The sequence below is a fragment of the Bicyclus anynana genome, chromosome 9 (genome assembly GCF_947172395.1).
Source record: "Bicyclus anynana chromosome 9, ilBicAnyn1.1, whole genome shotgun sequence".
Classification (NCBI taxonomy): domain Eukaryota; kingdom Metazoa; phylum Arthropoda; class Insecta; order Lepidoptera; family Nymphalidae; genus Bicyclus; species Bicyclus anynana.
Window position 1 is genome coordinate 14,959,065 of NC_069091.1, and position 22,151 is coordinate 14,981,215.

Below are 22,151 nucleotides of genomic sequence, written 5' to 3' on the forward strand. Positions count from 1 at the left end.
GAATTGAATATTCTTTATTGTTTTTTTTAAATTTAATTCTTAAACAAGATGATCCTCGAATGCTTTTTTTCGCTGGGAAATGCTTTTACGCATTCCGGGTCTAAAGTGTGTAGATGTGCGTAAAAGCCCGCTGATTCGAATAAAAAAATTTAAACCAATGCAAGCTACATCATCAATGAGTGACAGAGGCTATAAAATGTTGAAAGTGAACAGCTTATATAACTTGATGTTTTTTTTTTAACATTAAGGAAATATTAAAGTAATAAATAGACATTTATACAATGACAAGATACAATTATTTTGCTGTAATTATAAAAAATTAAATTAAGTAACTAATTAATTAACTAGTATTATAGAATTATGGGTAAAATAGGTGCTTGTGTGGTTCGTACAAACGAAAACAATCTGCGTGAAAAGTTATGCAAGAACTGATAAACATGCGGGCGAAGTCACGGACGTCCGCTAGTAAATAAATAAATAAAGACTACGGCTTAGTGTATGAAATGAAATCCAAAGGTTTACCTTTCTTAATATTTTTAAATCCGGCTTAAGGAGAGCCCAGACAGGAGAGCGCCCAACCCTCTCTGAAGCATTCCAACAACATTATTTCACGTGCTTTTGTGACCGCAAAGGGCAAATTGTTTACAAGCCACGACACCATTACGACAATATCGTATCGTCTTCGTTTAAAAAGTACTAATTCCATACAAAAAGTTATTTAGTTTGTTAAGATTCACGAATGAAATTTCAGACTACACTGAATAGAAAAACTTTGCCTTCGATTATAATTCAATTGAAATTAGATTTTTATGGTAGTTACATAAACCTTGTGTTACATTTTTAGTTTTTAATTCATTTCAATCAGTAAGAAAAAAGATACTTTCGGAAAAAAATATATAAATAATTTAATTGCGAAAGTGTGTTTCGATAATGACATCTTTTTAACAAAAAAACTGACTTTAAAATCACAAAAATAAACTAATAAGCGAAAAACAAAGTTGTATTTGCTACCTTCTGATCACTTTGAAGGCGGTCCCAGTGACGTATTAATTAAAGCCGTTTTCTGAAAGAACCACGGGAAAGAACTGTCTTTATATCCAAAAACTTTATGATTTAATTGGCTTTAGTTAATGCATCACTGTGTTGGTACTGTCTTCAAAGTGATAACATTCACTATAAGTTAAATTCTAACGCAGAATGAGTTTTGCTTGTTTGCAACAAGAACGAACAGAGCGAACAAGAAGAACCAGTATTGAATAAATCCATATAATCAATTTACTGCCCATTAAAAAAACTATAAATCAATAAAAGTAATTATAAACATGTACATTAAATTAACATAACTTTAATGTTTACTTAGTTGATATTAACAGGTACGATTACGACTATGCTTTACCCTAACGGAAGAATTACTGATAGTAGCCTACGGTTAGGGTCACAACACACTATGTCATTTCACCCGCTCGTTTCTTACCGCTTACTCGTTGATCCAGTGGAAAGCTTAAGTGGCTACAGATCAAAATACATGTCCTGGATCGCGAAAGAAATACAAGAAATTACTTAAAATAGTGCTTTGTTTGGGAATGGTTCTCCACTTATCTGGTGGGTCATCTGTTTGGTATGTTAATTATTACTATGAAAATTACTTGCAAGGAATCACCTGCGTTCACTAGTGTGGGGTGATTCGTTGCGCGAGTGAAAGGACTACATTTGACTCTCGCTCGCGTCGACAAATTTGGGAGCGGTGGGCTGAACAAGGAACGTGGCCATGGTGGCAACGTGGCAAGGGCAAACCCAGTGGTCAAGCCAGCATAGTGTGTTGTAGCCTTTACGAACACATTACCTTTGAAGCTATAAAACCAACGTCGGGTTTTCATGGGATTGCTCATAAATGGACAGATAAAACTGCAGATACACTCATATAACTAAGTATGACAGTATGACAGGTCCTTAAATTTGACAACAACAGCCACGGGCTGTTGTTGTCAAATTTAAAGGATGGAAGCATTATAGTGCTTGACCAGACTGGTAAGAGACACCGCATCTCGTCAATGAAAGAGATGAATGCTATCCCGACGTCCACGCAGAATGCCTCTGTGCCTATTGCTGCTCCTTCAGCCACGGGTGATGCTTCTCGGGACACCAAGGGTGTCAATGCCAGGTTGAAGAGAACGGGCAGGAGATAAGCCGTGTATAGCCGTCTTTCGTATTTCGTGAGCTATGTTTCTCATTGATCCGTTTTATTTGGTATTATGATTTAATTCACAATTTTAGTTTATGTTTAATTAGTTTGTTTCATTCAATTACTTATTACTTATTAGTTATATTTAGAAAACGCAGGTAAAACTTTAATTTTGCAATTATATTTTGACGTCTGTAATTTTAACACATCACACTGACATTGACAAGAGATAGATCTGTCAAAGATTATTAATCAAAGTCAAAATGACAGTTTGTCTAAGTTTATACCACAGATGTTGCTATATTTTTTATAAATCCTCTGAGACTAAAATAGACAATCATATTCTTACTTTAGTTTGCTGTAAATTGTAAGATTGTAGATCTGTTTGTAGTTCTTGTACTAGCTTAGTTTATTTTTATTTGTAATTTTGCTGTAACTGATTTTTTTTTTTTTTCTCTTGTACTTTAATATACTTTGTTTCTCTTTTTATTTTTGTAAATCTGTGTAAATGTATATATTTCCTGTATATCTTTATTTGGCTGCTGGCGGTTTAGGATAAATAGGTGCATTTTTTTTTAGCATTTTTAGACACTTATCATAATTTATTTATTATTATTATAACTATTTTATATATAAATATTTTTGTATTTGTTTAATATTTTTAATTATGTCATGTACCAGTTTAGATAGTGATATATTTTTGTCTATGTCGTCTAGTGATAATAGTTTCCACAGTACATCTTTCCTTCCACTCGATGAAACCCTTGATTCTCACTTCTCGGATTGCCAGAAAAACTTTAATGTTATCCACATTAATGCACAAAGTATCCCGGCTCATTATTCTGATATGCTTGCGTCTTTTGATTCCCGTAATATTCATGCCATTCTTGTTTCAGAATCGTGGCTTAAATCTTGTTTACCATCAACGTCCTACTCGTTGCCGGGTTTTAGGCTTATACGCAATGACCGCGTGGGTAAGGGTGGTGGTGGAGTGGCGATCTACTTGCGGTCTTATATTTCTTTCTCTATTGTTGATTCGTCTCCACAACCTCCTTCACCTGATGCGGCTGAGCACCTGCTGCTAGAAGTTGTCCTATCGCAAACAAAAATTCTTCTTGGCGTGTTCTATTGTCCACCATCTGTTTCTAATTACTTTTACTCATTTGAAACTTTACTGGAACAAGTAGTCCCCTTGTATAGTCACAGCATAATTCTGGGGGATTTAAATACATGCCTAATTAAAGATGACTATCGCAGTAAGAAGTTAATGACTGCAGTTGAATCATGTAGTTTATCTGTCCTGCCACTTACTGCTACACATTATTCTCCTGGTTGTACTCCATCTCTTCTTGACCTTATTATTGTGTCTTCTCCTGATTTCGTCTTCAAGCATGGTCAATGTCCAGCTGAAGCATTTTCGTATCATGATTTGATTTATCTTTCCTATAAATTACGTCCTCCTAAGGCAAAATCGAGAATACTTCTGCAGCGTAACTTTGCTGGAATTGATAAAAATCGCCTTTGTGATGATGCTACGAATTTGGATTGGTCTGTTATTGCAGATGCAGATTCAGTTGATTGCAAGGTAGACTTATTTAATACCCTAATAACTCAGCTCTATGACGTGCATGCTCCGGTAAGGCCGATTAAAATGAAACACCTACCTGCTCCTTGGCTTACTGATGATATAAAAATTTATATGAACAAAAAGAATTCTGCAAAATATAAATATAAAACAACTGACTCTGAAGCGAATCGTCTTAAATATCATAAGGCTCGGAATCGCTGTAATACATTATGTAGAGATGCACAACGACGCCACATTTTTAAATCAGTAGAAAATGGCAATTCTGCCAAAACTTGGAAATTTCTAGAATCTCTTGGAGTTGGTAAATCTTCCCCTAATAATCCTATCAATATTGATATCGAACATCTGAATAAACATTTTGCTACTTCCGATACGATTGATAGTATTGATAAAGAACGTACACTTAACATTCTTTCTTCTGCTTCAACTCCTAATCATTTGCCCTTTTTCTTTGAGTCTTTCACTGAATGTGATGTTAAGAAGAGCATTTTATCGATCGTCTCAAATGCTGTCGGTTCTGATGACGTGAGCCGTAATATGATCATTCCCATCATTGATATTGTTATCCCAGTTCTTACCTATATCCTAAATTATTCCATCCACTCCAGTAAATTTCCTGAGGCATGGAAGAGTGCTCAAATTATTCCATTACCTAAAAAAATTACCCCTAATTCCTTCTCAGACTTTCGACCTATTTCAATTTTGCCTTTTCTGTCAAAAGTCCTTGAAAAATTGGTTTTCCGACAGTTGAGTCTTTTTCTTAGCAAGCATTCCATTCTAAGTCCCTTTCAATCCGGTTTTCGCCCTGGTCATAGTACGGTCACAGCTTTAGCAAAAGTTACTGATGATATCCGCTGGGCGATGGATAATAGACAACTCACAGTCTTAGTTCTGCTAGATTTTAGTAATGCTTTTAACACTGTTGACTATGACATTTTGTTGGGTTTATTATGCTCTCTTAACATATCTCCATCGGTGGTTGACTGGTTTCGGAGTTACCTCAATGGCCGTAAACAGCGTATTCGCGTTCACGATTCTTTCTCATCTTGGTGCGATGTTTCGGCCGGGGTACCTCAGGGTGGCGTGTTATCTCCTTTACTCTTTTCCATATTCATTAATTCTATCACTCAATGTTTCACTTCTCTCTACCATATGTATGCAGATGATGTGCAAATATATTGCTCGTCAACTCTTGAGAACCTTGGCTCTGCTGTGTCTGCTATTAATAAAGATCTAAATGCAATTTCAGTATGGAGCAAACAGTATGGGCTTAAGGTTAACCCTATTAAATCAAAAACAATTATTATTGGCAGTCCTAGTCTAATCTCAAGAGTTGTTTGGGGCGACGTACCACCTATTATTTACAACGGTGTCATGATACCGTATTGTGATTCGGTTAAAAACCTTGGAGTTGTTATGGACAAGGAATTATCGTGGTGCATGCATATCAAGGAGTTGAGTAGGAGGACGTTTGCGACGTTGAGTTCGTTACGACGCCTACGTTCTCTTCTTCCAATTCCTACCAAAGTTATGTTAGCAAATTCTCTCCTACTCTCTGTTCTCGATTATGCGGACGCAAGCTATCCCAGTTTGACTGAGGACTATCTTAATAAACTTGAGCGACTTCAAAATGTTGCAATTCGGTTTATATTTAGCCTTCGCAAATATGACCATATATCTGAATTTCGTCAGAAACTCAAGTGGCTTCCTATTCGCCGTCGCCGGGATCTGCATGTACTTTCTCTTCTGTACTGTGTGCTCTTTAATCCAAAATATCCTCCTTATCTTAAGGAGAAATTCACATTTCTGGGAGTGCAATCAGAGCTAAGAACATGTCGTGCTCTTACTCTGTGTATGCCTTTCCATAGGAGTAAATTTTATAAGTGTTCATTTGTTGTTCGTGCTATTAAGCTATGGAATGCACTCCCAGTCGACATTCGGAAATCCAAATCCCTTGACATGTTTAAAAAATCCGTTAAGACATATTATCTTAGTCACTAGTTACATATTTTATTTTATTAGAATATTTATCATACGACATAATGATATATTTATATATTAGTTTATTTTATGATATTTATAATTATTATATAATTTGTGTATTATGGTTTATGTATTAGTGTGTAGTTATTTGTATGTATGTATATGTACAATATTATTACGTACACACCACCTACAGTTGTCCTAATAAGTTCCTAAGCCTAAGGTTGCCTGGAAGAGATCGCTACTAAGCGATAAGGCCGCCTTTTGTATTCTACTTTTTCTTGTGTTTCTGTTTTGCTTGTTTTCTTTTATTTTTGTGGTGTACAAATAAAGTGTATTAAATAAAAAAAAAAATAAATGACACTTCCCATCCATCCCCTACTTAGTACTTATGCATCCTATATCTAAGATAAGATAGATACCACAGAACAGAAAACGCTCTAGCTGACGGTTTGTAATGTGATTTCGTAGATACGCTCATTTCTAGAGTCATTGCTATGATCTTTTTTTTTTGTCACTCTACTATGGTAAGGATTTTCATGCGGTTTTCACTATTATGGTGAAAGTTTATAAAGGTATATCATCATATTTAGCATGATATCAAAAACTGCCTCATTGGTCCCGTGGTTAGCTAGTTCAACTACGGACAATGAGGTCCAGGGTTCGAATCCCGGGTCAGGCCAACAAAAACAAATTGGGATTTTTCTTACAAGGAAAAACTTAATAGCAGCCTGGAGTTGGGAAGTTGGCGGTGTTAGTACACCCCCGTGCCTCGGAGAGCACGTAAAGCCGTCGGTCCTACGCCTGATCTCTCACCGGTCGTGTCGGTCTGCCGTCCCATCGGATTTCGAGAGTGAGGGAAGAGAGAGTGCACCTGTGCTTGCGCATACACTTGTGCACTATAATATCTCCTGCGTACATGGCAAATCTCACCATGAGATTAGCCGCCGTGACCGAAAAAAAAAAAAAAAAGTCGGTCGGGAGCATATTATTATTATCAAAATCATTAGTTTTCGCAAATCTCGGGAAACCATGGATTTTTCGGGATAAAAAGTAGCCTATGAACAACACGAGAAGAGAACGGGGAGTGTTGATCGATCGTCAAGGAATTCCTTAACCCTACATCCTGTAGTCACAAGTTCAGGACTCTGCTCGGAGTTTTTCTCTCTACCACGCAATGGACCCGTCACCAGCACGGTGAATCCATGGAATGCTAAGATATTCGTCTCATAATCCAGTGTAAAATCTATTTCCATTCCAAATTTAAGCCAAATCGCTTCAGTAGTAGCCGCGTTAAATAGTAACAAACATCCAAACAGCCATACAAACTTTCGCGTTTATAATATAGATAGGATTTAATTTGTTGATGTTGACTTAATACCTATCAATATTGAGGGTTCATGTGGATGTACTCAATAGCATGTAAGGTTCCGCCTCTCTTCAGCACTTTAGCTATTAAAGGTAACACATCCTTATCAATTACGGATGACGATTATCTGCAAACTGAACCAAAACTAACATAAATATATGGATACCAAATTAAATGTCAGTCGATGTTGTTATTCTTTGATGGCGTCGTCCAAAGGAAGCATTAATTCAATAACCTTTCATCACGCCATAAATTTGCTCGTAAAAATGCACTTTACACTGGCTGTGGATTTTTCATATTGGTTTTTTCACGTCCGTGCTTAGTAATAAAAGAAATCACTTAAAAATTGCAGCTGGGCTCGCTGAGGGATGATTTCTTACGGCTCGGGTGACACACTGCTAGGAAGATTGGCAAGCAATACCTACTTAATTTTAGTTGGTACTCAAGTAGGTACTAGAAACAAATAAAACCACCGATGGTGAAGAGATGCCGTCAATATGAATGAGAAACTACCGCTTGGCATATGCTTGTAATTTGTGGTATCGGCAGACTTCTTGCAATCTCTTAGTGTAACCCATATCCAGGTTACAGGATCCGGGTTAGGATTTAATATGGGTCTTGTAGTTTGAAGACGATATTCCAAAAGTTGTTAGGTAATGTTAAATGGTTATACGCAATTTCGAAATTGAGTACGTGTTTCTTTAATGATAAATGGTTATTTGATTTTATATTAATTCTAAAATTAAGATGGATAATGTAATGACATGTCTTTGCTAAATAAGCTGATGGACCAAAATGAGATCCAAACCCACGTAACTTTCATTTTAAGTTTTCAACTTTTGTTATATAAAAATAATGTAAAAATAAACAATAATCACATGACTTTTATGATCACAGAACATAAAGCACATGATTGCTTTATGTTCTGTGATCATGACGACTAAAAATGAACAAAATATGTCTTGATTATTTTTATTTGAAAGTATTTAAATTTCTTCACAAAGTAGCTTTACGCTCTCGCCGTCCGTATGTCACCAAGCAATAGGGAAGAAACAACAGGGTTCCGTTGAATAAAATCTGGAGGCACACTCCAGGGGTCGCCACTCGCCGGTTCAGCGCGAGCAATAGAAGATTAATACTCGCTTCCTTTGTTACCCCTGACAAATAACGGAGGGACAGTACCCCTGACGTTGCTGCGTGATGCATCATCTTGGATTATACAACCTTTGCTTTAAACATCTTGTACCTAAACTTGTAAATAAGATAATCCGATTTAGTAAGTAGAGTTTAGGCTTGCTGTATATTGGTCAAGTGGTGATCTCAAATTAGTCTATGTGGCTTAAATTACGGGGTCCTGAGTTCGAGTCCTAGGCTGCGTTATGAATAATTATGAAAAATTCTCACCCTATTGTCATACTCACTCCTAACACACTCTATCCGACAAATTGGATTTAAAAAGTTATAGCAAATATTCTTAAAAACAAAAAAGGCTTTGAGTGTTAGAAGCTTTATTTTTTTACAAGTTAGCCCTTGACTACAATCTCATCAGATGGTAAGTGATGATGCAATCTAAGATGATATCGGGGTAACTTGTTTGGAGGGGAATGAAAATCCACACCACTTTCGGTTTCTACACGACATTGTACTAGAACGCTAAATCGCTTGACGGTACGTCTTTGCCTGTAGGGTGGTAACTAGCCACAGCCAAAGCCTCCCACCAGCCAGACCTGGACCAATTGAGAAAACCCCAATCGGCCCAGTCGGGGATCGAACCCAGGACCTCCGTCTCGTAAATCCACCATTCGAGGTCGTCGAAAATATAAAAAATCACGGACATCAAATTATACACAGAAACGAAAGAGAAACACAACCTAATTTTTTAAAATCGGTTTAACAAAAAGTATTGAACCCAAAAGAGATTTAACGAATATCATTGTCATCGCTATAAAAATACTATAAGGTAACGGTTTACGAGTTATTCTCACAGTAGAGTTATGTTCAGAATAAAGACCTCAGTCAAGTTATTAGGTACTTGATGTAAGGTGCCATTTAATTAGATTATTCATTAAAGCAATCAGCCTGTGCCGACAGAATCAACTCCGACGCGATCCGTAACCTCATTACCGTCACTTAGTAATTAGATACCTTTAGCGTGCGCCCAAGAGAGAATTATTACTATAAGACAGTAATCATGGTAATAACATTATCACTACAAGTCACTAGTGATCGGTAGTCCAGTGGATAGTTTATTCGTAGGCTTGGGACGATTTGGACTTGGGTTATATAATATTGAGATTTTTACTATCTCAGTAGCTTGAAGTTGGTCCTGGTGATATCAATAACATCTAAATGTGAACGTTACACAATTATTACCATAAGCACGCCAACTCGCATTGGATCAACGTTGTGGATCTAAAATCAAAATCTCTTTTAGATGAAAAGATGGCTCTACGATGAACCATTAAAACACTGGGCAGATGATTAAAATAAGTAACTAGAGGACTGCCTGCTTCATTGGTCTAGTGTTTTTACTTGGTTTCCAATAATGATATGCTGGTTTGTTTTCCTTACTAAACTTTTTCTTCGAAATTTTTTTTTAGTGAAAAACGCTTCTATTGGGAAGTTGGTGACTCTACACCTCTGAGTCTCAGAGAGCATTTTAAATTGTTAGTCTCTATCATCATCATCATGTAGAAATCGTTGCAAAATCAAATACTCTCGTCATTGTGCATGGAGGAATATGGTGGGTTGAAACTCCATAACCCCTCTCCAAGAGGCCTAGGGAGGTCTAGCCCTGTAGATGATTGTTAAAATAAGCTGATAATGATGATAATAATGAAACGAAGCTGGATGACTTTGTTCTCGTTTATATTAGTATGATTTCCTCGATATAACACTATGTTATATTCGTCTCCAGTATGACCTTTACAATTTGTGAGAGTGTGTCATAAAATTAATGGAAACATACGCAAGAGACAAGTGGCCAATTAAGTGTAGTCTATATTAGGTTAGCACCTAATAATTTATGTCTCGGTATTCCCTCATCTAATCATTATTCAACGTATCTAGTCCCGCCCTTACATTGTACCACTTAAGTACAGCGCCCTTCGCCTTGAGGTTAGAAGAGCTAATCTTTTCATTACGTCGCCGTCAAGGGCACTTGCCATGTGTGTTAGGGCAAGTATACACAAGTATAGTTCAGATAATTATTATATTAGGCATTTTATTTATTTATGTAAGCATTATTTTACAATTCTAATTATATAATATTTAGTACATGCTATATAGTTAAAGTTCATCTTACAGCTGGGCAAAGGCATAATAATAAATAGCACACGTTGGAAGAGGAAGGGGGAGGCCCCTTCCTCTTCCAACGTGTGCTATCCATAGCTGATCGGGTTCAGTATGTACCTTCAAAGGCAATCAGACCGTCTTTCCATCTATTAATCGGTCTGCCTCTTTTTATTTTTGCGTCTCTTGGGCACCACGATATTGTTACACTACTTCAGTCATCCCAGTTCCATTTCAACCGCTTTGTTATTTTCCCTCCGTCTTTCACTTTACTTTTTAGTCGAATATGTGTATTTGGCACTTTTTCAATATCCTACATTATATTTTTAATTTGTTTTTTACCCGACTGCAAATCGGTTAGCCGCTATGCTATCAAAAGCTGTTTCAGCATATCACGCTTTACTTCAGCTGCTTCAGATATTGTGCATATGCTTCAGAAGTAATAAAAAAAATTAAATTACATAAGAATGCGATCATCACAATTTGTAGAGCAGAAAGACTTCTATCGAATAAATTTACTTTGTCGATCAGCTTAAAAATAGTTGTAAAACTAAAGAAAATATAAAATCGCATGATGAACTATTTCCTAACCTATTAATATACAAACATGTAAATTTTGTTTGTATTTTGTCATCATCATTATCAGACTCAGACTAATTAAAGACCAGTATCGCACCCAAATTCACGAACTAAATTGTCTGTCATTTTTGAGAAAAACGAGCTTAGATTAAACTAGAAGTTGTTGACCGTTTTTTTATACCATCAACTACACAAAAAGGCTCTTTAGCCGACGAAAACGATTACAACTATTGATTCTATAGAGACAGTTTTTTATAATCGCATTAGATCGTTGATCATATACTTAGACAGAAATGCAACGTCTAGAGAGGCAGGTCTTTATGTAATTAGTCTGAATTTTCAGACGATAGACGTCTACAGCTTGACATAGCATTCATGTTAGGACTTCTAAATACCACAGACTCGAGCCGAATATATCCAGCAGCTACCTGTTAATATCTTTATGACATCGAATATACATGACGTAGTGGTGTTCTGAGCCGTGATAGCCCAGTGGATATGACCTCTGCCTCCGATTCCGGAGGGTGTTGGTTCGAATCCGGTCCGGGCATGCACCTCCAACTTTTCAGTTGTGTGCATTATAAGAAATTAAATATCACGTGTCTCAAACGGTGAAGGAAAAACATCGTGAGGAAACCTGCATACAAGAGAATTTTCTTAATTCTCTGCGTGTGTGAAGTCTGCCAATCCGCATTGGGCCAGCGTGGTGGATTATTGGCCTAACCCCACTCATTCTGAGAGGAGAATCGAGCTCGGCAGTGAGCCGAATATGGGTTGATAATGATGGTGATGGTGTTCTATGCTTGTACTACTTTTAGTTTTGACTTGCCCAAGTGATCGAGGCAAAATTTTCAATTTGAATTTAGAATAAGCCAAATATGATAATAACAGACATGTATGTGTCCAAAGCCTTACATTGTTGTGACTTATTAAAGTAATGTTACCGCTTACTTACCCTATGTTTTAAAAGTCATGAACACGATCTTAACGTAATATTATACACTTATATGAATTTCTATGAAAGTTAAAAGCCCTTTTTTCTAAGTATTTGCGCATTAGAAGGGTCGTCAAAGGTTTCAAGGGCCCGGTGAAATCTTTGACGAGTATTACGTTTCGAAAGTATGTATGTAGTATGAATATAGCCAAAGCCCTACTATTATTTAATTATAAACTACATATTATTTTAATAAAGAAGTAGAAACGGAGTGGCTACATTGAATTCAGTTTTTTTAGTGGAGTATTTTTTTGATAAACATAAAATAAAAAAGAATTGAATTCCAAACTTACAAAATTACTATTAGGTATATAAATAGTATTTTAACGGCCTCTGTGGCGCAGTGGTATGCGCGGTGGATTTACAAAACGGAGGTCTAAGGTTCGATCCCCAGATGGGCCGATTGAGATTTTCTTTATTGGTCTGGTTGGTGGGAGGCTTCGGCCATGGCTAGTTACCACCCTACCAGCAAAGACGTACCGCCAAGCGATTTAGCGCGTTCCGGTACGATGTCGTGTAGAAACCGAAAAGGGGTGTGGATTTTCATCCTCCTCCTAACAAGATAGCCCGCTTCCATCTTAGACTGCATCATCACTTACCATCAGAATTAGTTGGGGGGCTCAAATGAAGGCTTAAGATTTCTCACAAAAGAAACAAAAATGCTCGCTTAAAATAAATACGACTGTGATTTAACATAAGTAGGATAGAAAGTGACCGAGGAAAAAAAGAGATTTTTGAGTTTTATAATTTCTGAAGTGAAAACTCTGGCAGTTTTTATGATTTTTTTTTCCCAGAGAAAGAAAATTGAGATTGTGGATTACCTTTTACTAATTTTTGCTATCATACGAAAGGGGCCCATGTAGTCCGGGTAGCCCTGACACGACATTACACTACATAGGTTCCGGAAGCCCAAGTGGATAATATAAAACCTTATTTTCATACAGTAAGTACTTACATCGTTATAGATTAAATACACTTGTTAAACCTTAAACCTAATTGCACCGATTTCTAAGAACATCACGCGAAAAAATCATTAACATAATATTACAACGTCCAACGAGGGAACAAAAGGGAAGCATTATGAGCGATGTGAAGGTAATCAATTAACAGGTGCATTGCCACAGAACATTGAATCACGTAGAAATGGCAAGGTAGTAGTTACGGAGATAAGCATGAAAGTAAATACTACGTACGTTCAGAACCCTAAAAAGCAAGTAACAAATATTTTAAAACTAAAGATATTTTGTGGAAAACATTGAAGCCTCACAAAGCTGCTTGTTCAGTCACTCATAATCGTTAAAGTTTATAATGTGGATGTAATTGTTTGTTAATTATATTTACGAAATGATATCTATTTCGTAATAATGGTAAAGAATATGATGAAGAAGGAATTTGATCTAAAAATTCCTGATGGATAACGGCGTAAGGGTGGCCAGATAATCGCGATTTCCTGGCGACTCTAGTGGGAAACCGAAATAAGAACTAAATGGAAAAGTTCTCCGAGATAATTTGTTTTAACAACCAATATACTGCAACCATTCAGCGATGTTACAAAGTTTGCTAGACATCGCTTCGTTAATTGTTACCAATAAGCCTTCTAACCTTAAATTGCGATACCCTTAATTAATTATCCTTTAAATTGTGGCTCGATTTCTATCACAGTTAATTTTCAGTAAAACAGATAAACAGTCGTTTCCGTAGGGTCCCGTGTGTCAATATTTGGTGTTCCTACAAGCAGCGACAACTTCGAACAAAGATATCTTACATGGAACTGATAAATTGCGCATGCAGGTGCTTTTGATGTAAACTTTGGAACTCAAATATTTGTTAATCGTATATTGTGCATTTGTTGTGTAGATATCCGAAGTAGGGTCTGTGTTGTCTGTGTCTGAGTTTACTCGACTTAATTTGTGCTTGCCTCTTATCTACTTTTGAAGCTGCGATTGTGATTATCTTTAAAATCATATAGAAATCTAATAAGTATAAATAGTCTTAGAGTTAAACATTATCAACTTTGCTTAAATCCGCATTAGAGTCTAAGTCTCAAATTCTTCCATAAGAGAGAAGAATCGCTATAATATCGTCGTCATCAACCCATATTCGGCTCACTGCTGAGCTCGAGTCTCCTCTCAGAATGAGAGGGGTTAGGCCAATAGTCCACCACGCTGGCCCAATGCGGATTGGCAGACTTCACACACGCAGAGAATGAAGGTAATTCTCTGGTATGCAGGTTTCCTCACGATGTTTTCCTTCACCGATTGAGACACGTGATATTTAATTTCTTAAAATGCACACAACTGAAAAGTTGGAGGTGCATGCCCCGGACCGGATTCGAACCCACACCCTCCAGAATCGGAGGCAGAGGTCATATCCACTGGGCTATCACTGCTCTTATAATATACGCTATAATATACCTTGTGTTATGTATGTATATTTTTTATTGTACCTTGAGTTTATTCGTGCTTTCCTTTTACCTGTTTGTTGAAGCTGCTGTTGCGATGATTATCTTTGTCTTATAACGATTGTCACAAACTCAAACATTACCAACCTAACGGACGCATTTTAGAAACATTGTTTGAAGTCCAAGTTGAAAATTCCTATATGAGAGAAAATACCCGTACATCATCATGATCATTAATGATGATAATGACTGTAGCTGTCCAAAATGCGGTTATAACTTATAAGTGGTCAGATTGAGGGCTTTGGCTAATCTACTTAGGTATATCCTTTAGCAATCTTTTAAATATTTCTTTACCATGGACCCCAGAAGGAGTAGGTACAAAATCGAACTAGAGAAGATTTATAACCATTTATTGCATTGCTTTCCTACGATCACGCTGAATATGTTAACAGCGAGGTCGCACCCTCTATTTGACCGTTTATAAAAGCAAAATAAGGAGTATGAAACTTTTTGCAAACGGGGAAGAAAAACGACCTCGGGGCAGCCCGCTATCAAAAGTAGGGATCAGTCGACGTGCGTACCGCTGAGCGAGCTGTTAGCATTCAGAAAGACGCCGCGAGCTGCCAGATAACACCAGCAGTCACGACCAATGAATGACCAAGATTAGTCTACTTGATGACTGTTTCTTGCAATGCTCCAATGTACGTGCCGTGACACGGAGCCAAGTGACGCATGCATCCTAATGCGTTCTAATTTATATCTAAATCTATACTTCTATACTTACTAATATTATACATTCGAAAGTATTTTAAATAAGAAAGTAGTCTATCTGTCTGTCTGTTGCCCTTTCATGGCTAAACGGCTGAACCGATCAAGATGAATTTTGGTATGATAGTAAATGGGACCTTGGAGAAAAACATAGGGTACTTTTCGATCATAAAATAAAAATAGAAAGGGGTGAAATAGGGGTTGAAAGTTCGTATGGTAAGCCCTTAATTTTTAAAGTTACAGTTTTAAAAATTTGTTCGTAAATTATGAATATAACGTGATTCAAGAATTTTTAAAATCGAACTCATAAAGTGGTGAAATAGGGGTTGAATGTTTACATTGATTTCCACGCGGACGAAGTCGCGGGCGTCCGCTAGTTCAAATATATATTATATAATATATTTCAAGTAGAATTTGGAATCTTCACTACGTGATTAGTAACCTCCTCAGAAAGATGAAAATCATTCTTGAATTAATTCAATTCTAATCTAAGTTTTGTTGATGATTGTTTTTTAGGATCGTGGTATAAGAAGTTAGGCAAATTGTATCAAATTGAAATTTAGAATATAAATTCGCTTATTTATATACGCAAGTCCAAGAAGGGAGGCTTGCAAGCCTATTCACTACCTATGGCGTTAGTTGCTTAAAGTTAGTGAATAGGCCTGCTAGTTGGGCGGTTAAAAATAGGCTGATAATGAAAATTATAAAATATTAACCCTCTTCGGAGTACGTTAAAAAGGCCTACAGAACAATATACAATGGTACCTATTCATTACTCAATCATTGTTGTTAATATTGTACCAGATTTATTTTTGATTTTGTCCTCACTGTTTGCAAACAAAATGACAATGTATGCCATTTTGTATGATGTATTTGTATTAATGATAATGTAGGCGAACGAAGCGGTAACTGCGTTCCACTGTATTACGTGCTCGATGATCGATGGGCGCCGGTTAGTTAGGGGTGAATAATATTCGGTGTACTGTCCACCGGTTTCAGAAACTTTGATAATTGACAGATTTTCCTAATGATCAAAGTTCTATGATATGAAAATTAGTTGCAGACACCTGCAAAAAACTTTTACTCTTTGTAATGGTATTGCATTTTCAAATCTTTTTTTCATTTATGTTGTCATTACTAATAGGTTATTTTTTATGATAAACAGTTTATTTACTAAAGGTGACAATGATAAATGGATGATGAATAAATTTAGTACTGACGACTTTCATATTTTCTGCTATAACTGCTCGTAAATGCACATATAGGTACGTTGCACACGTTGTTACTAGCATTGTTAAAATATAATAAATAAATTATGAAAACTTTTACTAAAGGAAGAGAAACAATTCAATTACCATTTTATAAATTGTATTAAACACAGATGTTAAGGGTCAAAAACACGACCGTAGATATATGGGCGGACTGAACACCGAGGTCATGAGTTTTTCTCAGCCACTAGACTATTGCCGTACCAACTCCCAACAAAGTCTTTCAGACTAATGGAGAGAAACGAGAATATTGGTCATAGTTAAAATACATGGAAATTTAAAAAAAAAAGAAAAGAAGGCGTTACTGAACGATTATTTACATTACATTTTATTAACAAGTCTTATTAACATTGATTTAACTGTAGATTTGATCAATCTTTCTGGAGCTGGGACCAGGGGTTCTGAAATTCATCGGTAAATATAAGCTTACCACCTTTTAAATTGAGCGATATTTCGGCAATTTTTTTTGGAGATGCACTCCGTTGAGGTTTTGTTGTACATGTCTGTCCTGACGTTAATACTCGGATTTACCTCGCACCAAAATTTCGAAGCTTTTCCATGAAGGAAAGTTACTGCTTAAAACAAAAACATTATGTCTTTAAATAACATGCACCAATACTAATGCTAATTTATTACTACGCTACGGACCAAGCATAAAAATTCAAAAAATTCAAAATTCAGTTATTTCAATTAGGCTTACTTTTAGTTAGTCGAAAACTTACGAACATACTTATGGTCCAATAATGGTACCTAAGTGGAAAACACTTGCATATAAACAGAACAACTTTTTCCTTCTAGACTAGTACACAGAAATGCTATTTGGCGGCAGAAGCAAGCATGGTAGTAGTACTTCCACGGACGTGCTGTCACAAAAAGCCAGTATCTATGTGTCATTAGTAGATCACGTAAAAATTACCTACACCTTTTATCATAGGTTTCAGTTTCAAATAGTGACACATATGCTGAAGCCAGCTAATGTCGGTCATACATTCATTCATTCATCCATTCATTCGTTCATTCGTCAACGCAGCGCTGATGGTATCACAGAAGCTCGCGGCTTCTTTCTGAATGCTAACTTCGGGCCACGACTACCAATGCAATATTATATTTTAGTTCTATGCTATAAGCGTCAGCGTCGAGCGTTACACTACTAATGCATTTTTTTTATTGGAAACAAAGAGTTGCTGTTACAAATAATTTGGTACGAATAGTTTCGGTATTGTTTATTGTGATGGAAATAAACGATACTAATATATAAAGCTTAAGAGTTAGTTTGTTTGTTTGATTTATTGAACGCGCTAATCTCAGGAACTACTGGTCCGATTTGAAAAATTCTTTCAGTATTAGATCGCCAATTTATCGAGTAAGGCGATAGGCTAGGTTATATTATAACCGTAATCGTACGGGAACGAGAACCACGCGGGTGAAACCACGCGGCGTTAGCTAGTGTAAAATAAAGTTTAATAACATGGTCTCAAAAGTATACAACTAGATCGTGTACTGCAGATGTTACCAACAACAAATTCACGCTATTTTACAGCTATTTTTGACGCTCAAAAATATCGCTTTCAACAAATAAACGTCTCAAGCGTCGCGTTAGTTTTGTGACCTAAGAAGCTCGTTCTTAAAACACTCGTATAACTGATCCCTACTTTGATATCTTCATGCCCTAGGTTAGTTTACTTAGCTGTTTTATACTCTTTATTTCTGTTATTTTCATGTTTTGCAACTTATATTCCTCACGCAAGAACGTTACATTTATGTTTGAAGATGAAGGAATTTCTGACTGAATTAGGTCATACTCGTAGCTTGATATTGACACTTCCATAAACAAGAACTGTAACAAATTAAATACGAATATGTGTTTATGGCATGTGATGTGATAGCCTAATTGCCGTGATAGCCTAGTGGATATGACCTCTGCCTCCGATTACGGAGGGTGTGGGTTCGAAACCGGTCTGGGGCATGCACCTCCAACTTTTCAGTTGTGTGCATTTTAAGAAATTAAATATCACGTAGCTCAAACGGTGAAGGAAAACATCGTGAGGAAACCTGCACACCAGAAAATTTCTTAATTCTCTGCGTGTGTGAAGTCTGCCAATCCGCATTGGGCCAGCGTGGTGGACTATTGGCCTAAACCCTCTCATTCTGAGAGGAGACTCGAGCTCAGCAGTGAGCCGAATATGGGTTGATAACGACGATGTGTTTATGGAATACCTCTATTGAACAGTGGTTAGTCTATATGGCTTTGGAAAACGAGCTCCTGGGTTCGAGGCCTGGGTCGGGCTTTGAAATACTGAGCTTTTATTTCTAGTTTTCAAATTTTCATTTTCACTAAAAATTCTTAGGAGTTGGGAAGTTGGTCACATTACCGACATCACATTAAGCTTACGAATCCAGACATTATTATAATAACATCATTATCATGGTTGTCAATAGCGGCGTGCACAAGGCTTCAATTAAGGTATGCACAATACGTAATAATGTACAAAATGAAAAATTCCTTCACCAATACAGGTTCGTAATCGTGAGTCCTTGGGATAGGCATAAGAAAAGTATTTTTGCATCTATGAAGTTTACGTGTCAAAGAGTCAACCTAACAAACGAAACCCTAAAAATATAGAAGAAAATCGGGAAAAACCAATAAACGCGGCATAACTTGTGTGTCCCAAACGGTGGTATATCAAAAGTTTGCCAATCGGAAATTGGAGTCCAATGAAACGGTGCCGAAATTCTAAAAACATCACGAACGTTCCAAAACGCTTTGTAAAAGTCAATAAAACGCAGCCTTACAAAAGGCATTGTACAGCGATACAATGGTTTTTATCTGAATGCCACTGTCAATCTACCGACGGAACTGATAACTTGATTCTCTTCACAGTTGAAACATTGATAGTCTGTGTAACTGATATCTAGAAAGAACAAATTAACTATAACATAATATTGTTAACGTGGAAATATCCACCACCCCAAACAATGACACCCCAAACAATGACAGTTGTCGTCATCAACCCATATTCGGCTCACTGCTGAGCTCGAGTCTCCTCTCAGAATGAGAGGGGTTAGGCCAATAGTCTACCACGCTGGCCCAATGCGGATTGGCAGACTTCACACACGCAGAGAATTAAGATAATTCTCTGGTATGCAGGTTTCCTCACGATGTTTTCCTTCACCGATTGAGACACATGATATTCAATTTCTTAAAATGCACACAACTGAAAAGTTGGAGGTGCATGCCCCGGACCGGATTCGAACCCACACCCTCCGGAATCGGAGGCAGAGGTCATATCCACTGGGCTATCACGGCTCTTACAGTTGTACCCTAACTTTTAAAAACAAGAGTATTTTTGACCGACTTCGTATTATTTTTAAATAGGTAACGAAACATTATTGTATTATTTTTTTATAATGATCCATCCTACTATCCAATCCTACTTCCTACTAATATTATAAACGCGAAAGTTTGTATGGATGTTTGGATGTTTGTACTCTTTAACGAGTACTGAAACGATTTGGCTAAAATTTGGAATGGAAATGGATTTTACTCTGGATTAACACATAGGCTACTTTTTATTCCGAAAAAATCCATGGTTTCCCAAGATTTGCGAAAACTGATGATTTTAATGATATGAATGTTTGTTACTCTTTCACGCCTCGAGTACTAACCGAATTAGCTGAAATTTGGTATTGAGATATATTATAGCATGGATTAACACGTAGGCTACTTTTTATCCCGGGAAAATCCATGATTCCCGAATGATTTGTGAAAACTAAATTCCACGCGGACAAAGTCGCGGGCGTCCGCTAGTAAACTATAATTTGAACACTAATCGAGTCCTTTCTGGTTTTTCTCCAAAAAAATCGTTTTCACCTCAATTCGGTTGTGGTTAGTTTTTAAAGATTCAAGTCTACCGACTGATAAGACAGTTTATTTAATGAGTTATTTTTTTAAACTTTCGCATATTTATCCTTTTAGACAGTAGTTGGTTAAGAATATTGAAAATACGTTTATATTTTAATATCAGCTGAACGTTTAGGTAGATAACAGTTTTGACGGCAACGCGAGCGGAACAGTTTGGCGAAAATAAAGGAAAATTTATGGAAAAATCCAGATAAGTGTGTACGGATGGCAGCTGTCTTTGAGGAATATATCTTGGATTCCTTTGAATATTATTATAAAATGCTGGGAAAGAATAAGTTACACGCGGTTTTCCGCAATTTTTACGCAGTTACAGATGTATTGTTTTATTACTTATGGGTTGTGCTTCGAATAGCTAGGAACAATTTTGTTAATTATTAAAATAAAAATAATAAAACAAAATCTTTGCATTGCTATTGAATGTTGAAAAAATCGTGGTTTGACATCATTCTGTAGTTATATATTCAGAAACCGCATTGATACGGGTCTATTATTACCCCAAAACTTAACAAGACGTGTAGTTCTAACAAAATAATGTCATAAAAACTTATAGAGTGAGAAGTCTGGGGCATCTGGGATCTTGGACTATTACTTTAATTTATATTTGTGCATATAACTATTTAAGTAATTAGATATGCAAACGTGTCCTTAAACAGATAAACTAATAGAAATATAACATTAACGAAAGATACTCTGAAATAATTTAATCAAAAATTACGTATGTATTTACAGTCAACAAAGTAGGTACTAAGGCCTACATAAATAAAAAAAAAATCTATTTATTCAACTGCTATGAAACGAACATGCTTTATTTGCATGTTCCACTATATCTCTATCACACAAATTGCTCAAGAAACTATTATGGACTAAGATGATTTTATAAAAGTAGATGCGTCACACATTATATGCGTTCAAACAAGGTAATTACCGGTAATCAAACGGGTAAGGCTGTATCTTTGAACTATTTAAAGCACGCGGTTGGGCTTGCGGTGCACTAGATTTCGTCTTGAATACTGGATTACCGTCTAAAAATTTTCTATTCTGTCATGTAACATTTTTGCGTTCTCAAAACATGTGTATAGGACCTACTGGACATAGGCATTTCCGAGAGCGTGTCATCACACACGATCCTCTGCCTTGCTCATCCAACCACTTCCCACTACCTTCTTCATGTAGTCGGACCATCTAGCTGGTGGATGCGTCCTACACTGCGCTTGCTGGCATGTGGACTCCACTCCGGAGTACGTCTGCCCCAGCGGTCACGACAAATATGGCCTGTTTTGCGAAAAATATGGGCCGCCCACTGCCTCTTCAGTTTGCTAATTAAATAAACGTCTATTAATTTTGTTCTCCTACGGACTTCCTTTTGTCCTTCAGAGAGATTCCTAAAATAGCACTCTCCATAGCTCGTTGAGCGACTTTAAATTTGTGGATAAGGCCAATTACTGATATTCACATTTAAATATTTGTCAGTATAGAATGGACGTCCATAACTGAAAATAAGTGTGTGTCGTCGTCTTACGTAACGCTGTCAAAAAAACGTAACGCTGACATTCGTTCATCGAATTTTACTGCCCATATTTTTTTCATACCGGGGGCTCTATATGAAAAATCGATTCATAAGGAGTAAACTCCAATAATGAACTCCGTCGTATAATGCGTCTATTTATACAACGTCACAGACTACACGCATATTTTTAGTTCATACCATCTCATTCATTATATTCCCATGTTGAAAGGATAATGGCTCTCACTCGACTCTACTATGCCTCGTAGTAAGAGCAGTTAGCTCGCGACTACAAAGGTTAC

General features: G+C 36.7%; 1 protein-coding gene across 1 annotated transcript in view; it reads left to right on the forward strand.

Moving 5' to 3' along the window:
* LOC112049579 (kinesin-like protein CG14535) overlaps nt 1-22,151 on the forward strand; it is a 413,102-nt gene that overhangs the window by 107,405 nt on the left and 283,546 nt on the right. The window lies entirely within an intron of this gene.